This window comes from Ochotona curzoniae, unplaced genomic scaffold, assembly GCF_017591425.1.
Source record: "Ochotona curzoniae isolate NIBS_2020 unplaced genomic scaffold, NIBS_Ocur_1.0 contig_2723, whole genome shotgun sequence".
NCBI classification, from domain to species: Eukaryota; Metazoa; Chordata; class Mammalia; order Lagomorpha; family Ochotonidae; genus Ochotona; species Ochotona curzoniae.
This window is the reverse complement of record NW_024465573.1, coordinates 1,554-4,877: the sequence shown is the minus strand read 5'-3', so window position 1 is coordinate 4,877 and position 3,324 is coordinate 1,554. Positions and strand designations below refer to the sequence as shown.

General features: G+C 38.4%; 1 pseudogene; it reads right to left on the bottom strand.

Moving 5' to 3' along the window:
- Positions 1-1,206: 1,206 nt before the first annotated feature.
- LOC121154206 lies at positions 1,207-1,382 on the bottom strand (annotated as a pseudogene).
- Between the last annotated feature and the right edge of the window lie 1,942 nt (positions 1,383-3,324).

The following is a 3,324-nucleotide window of genomic DNA, read 5'->3' as shown; positions in this document are numbered from 1 at the left end:
TGTTGAAGTTGTGTAGTGGCTTTTTATTGGAGGGGATGAAGTTCTGCCAGCTCTACTTTCAGACCAGGGATGGCCTCCCAATGAAACTGTTAAATTTATCTGGACAATAAGATGCTGGACTCTTTATGTGACCCACACTGGACATGAACTGTACTGCAGTAACAATATGGAGGAAATCAATTTGGGGGGAGGGCTTTGGGGAATCCCAGAGCCTATGAAACTGTGTCATAATTTTTTTTTTAAATTAAAAAAATAAGAAAATGGGAATTTGCAGTGTCTGCAGGAATTTTGAATATGTCTGACAGTATACACTTGCTGATAAAGAGGTAAGGAAACAGGCTATGGAACTCACACTGGTAAGACTGTAACACCATAAAGTTTCTTTGAAGGCTAATTTATCACAACTCTCTAAAAAACTCTTTAAATGCAAATGTCCTTTGATGGGATTCAACTGCAGAAATTATCCTGCATATATTTGAACCTATAGAAACACCAGGTTTTTGTAATATTGTGATGAGAATAAAACAGAAGCAATCAATATGTATCAATAAGGGATTGTTAAAATACATGAAGACAAATTTATACAATACTATGTATGTAGTGATTTGAAATACATTTCAGTGGTGAAGTAGAAAATAAAAATGTTGGAAAAAGTAACAAAAAATTCATTTATATATTAACTTAGATACTTCAGAAAGTTCATAGAAAATAAAGGTTAAAATGAGTTTAATTGGGCCAATGCCGTGGTACAGATTTTGTTTTTCCACGTTCATAATTTATTTATTCCTTAAAGATTTATTTATTTTTATTACAAACTCAGATACACAGAGAGGAGGAGAGTGAGAAAGATCTTCCGTCTGATGATTCACTCCCCAAGTGACCGCAACAGCCGGTGCTGCGATGATCAGAAGCTGGGAACCAGGAACCTCTTCTAGATCTTCCACACAAGTGCAGGGTCCCAAGGCTTTGGGCTGTCGTGGACTGCTTTCCCAGGCCACAGGCAGGGAGCTGGATGGGAAGTGGAGCTGCAGGGATTAGAACCGCTGCCCATATGGGATCCCAGTACATTCAAGGCGAGGACTTTAGCCACTAGGCCACGCCACTGGACCCTGTTCATAATTTATTGTACAAATTGAAATACCACATGTTGAGTTGAATCAGCTTCTCTGGGCATGGGGACAGATGGGGAAACAATTTGTAATCCACTTAGGTTGCTTTTACAGCTGGAGTAATTTTAGACCTTAAGCTGGAAGTACATAACCAGCAAAGCAACGCCTCCATATACGGCTAGTACACAATTCATTCTGCCTGTGACCATGTAAGAGTTGAAATATTTTGATCTCAGTGAACTGGAATTGAGCATCAGTTTCTGGACCTGCCATGATATCAATCTTCTCAGAGCTACCAACTCCTAAGCTGACTTCCTTCAAGGCCTACTGAGAGTGAACTGGATCCAGCTGGAAGCCATGGTACAGATTGAGCTTTCATCTGTCACGCTAGTGTCCCATGTGGGTACCGGTTCCAGTCCAAGCTTTTCCACTTCCAATCCAGCTCTTTGTTTATGGACTAGGAATGCAGCAGAGGATTACCTAAATCTTTGGGTCCTTGCAAGAACACTGGAAACCTAGAAGTTTCTGACTGTAGATTTTTCCATTTCTTTTCCCTTTCTAGAAATCTGTCATTCAAAAAAAAATTCTTTCAAACAATGAAGTTACTTTGATGCAAAAATCAAAATTTATTCAATTTTTTTTTGTGAAATATACCTTACAAGATGTTTTTAAGTCCCTAGTATGAATTTCAAGGTTTTTTTATACATTTTATATTAGTTTTATGCTACAGTTCCACATGTACAGGGATTCCTCACTCCACCCTTCCATAGCTTCCCCCAGTTTTCCCCTATATCATCACAATGATACAGTCCTTCAGCTACAGCCTTAAGTCCTTCATTCTGCTATTTAAATATATATATATATCAAGTTTTTATTGGGATTCCTCCTTTTATAAAGGAACAGACACGTATACTGCAATATATCTTCACTTCCAGATATGCTAGTCTCCTCCATTATATAGCTCACCTATAAAAATGCTTTACATTTGTTCACTAATGCGTTTTGTCAATTTTAAAGTTTATTACAGAAAAACTAATCTTTTAATTCCATTCTCATGGTGTTTTAAAGTAGCCATATGGGTATGTGTGCATATGGAGTTCTTGTAAAGGCCTGTAAGAAACTATTAGAGACTTTGTTCTGGGAAAAGTTAACACAGAAAAAGGAGTAAGCAGTGTGGAGATTTATTCATCCTGGAGATCTGCTCTTGAAAAACCAGATCACAATGCCTTCAGACTCTGAATCTTAACTGTTCTTAGCAGACTGAGAATGCTACAGGGAGCAGACTCCCTGCTGAGATTGCAGATAAACCTTGGGCTGGCTAACACATCTTCATTATCTCCCTGTTCCTTCAGTGATTGTGGCCTAAACATATCTGAGTACCAACACAGTTCTGTTGGATTCTATTTCTAGTTAGATATGTTTGTTTACCAGTGTGGATTCCTGTAACTCATGTTTACTTATCCAGCTGCTTGGAGCCTGGTGATTGTTTCCCCTAATCCCTTGTAACCTATTGTTGGAGTAGATTGCTTAGCATTATTCCATTAACTTGTAACTTTTACCAACCTGCTTGTTCTGCCAAAATTGGTAAAAGACCAGAAAAATTCAATAAGTTGTGAATTCATTCATCTAGCCTGTGTACCCTGTTTCCCAAAGTTCTTCTCGGAGTGGATGTCACACTTTTAAGTTCCAGTCCCCATTAGAGGGACCACCAAGAAAGGGGTACTTTTGAGCCCTACTACAGGTAATTGTATAGTAAGTTAAACCTTTCCCTTTGATAGACAAGGCATGCTATATGGTGGACAGTTCAAATCCAAGCTGCTTCACTACTAATTCATTTCCCTATTAATGTGTGTGGGAAAACAGAAGAAGATGTACCAAGTGTTTGCATACTGATCTCATTTGGGCCCCTGGGATGGATCTCCTGGCATCTTGCTTAAGACTGGGATCAGACAGGCTCAGCTAGGTGTGAACCAGTAGATAGAGGATTTCTCTCTCCTCACTTTGTAACTCTGACATACAAATGAATATATTCTTAAGTGATGTAAGCTTTTTAAAAGGCTACAGAACACAGAGAAAGGAAAAGAAAGAAATTTGCTGATTCAGTTTCCAGATGGCTCATCCAGAGTTTCAGCATGGTTTGCCACAAAAGTTAATCAGTATCTTAACCAGTAGAGCAGATTCACTCCTCATTTTTAATTGAAAAATAATTTATGTC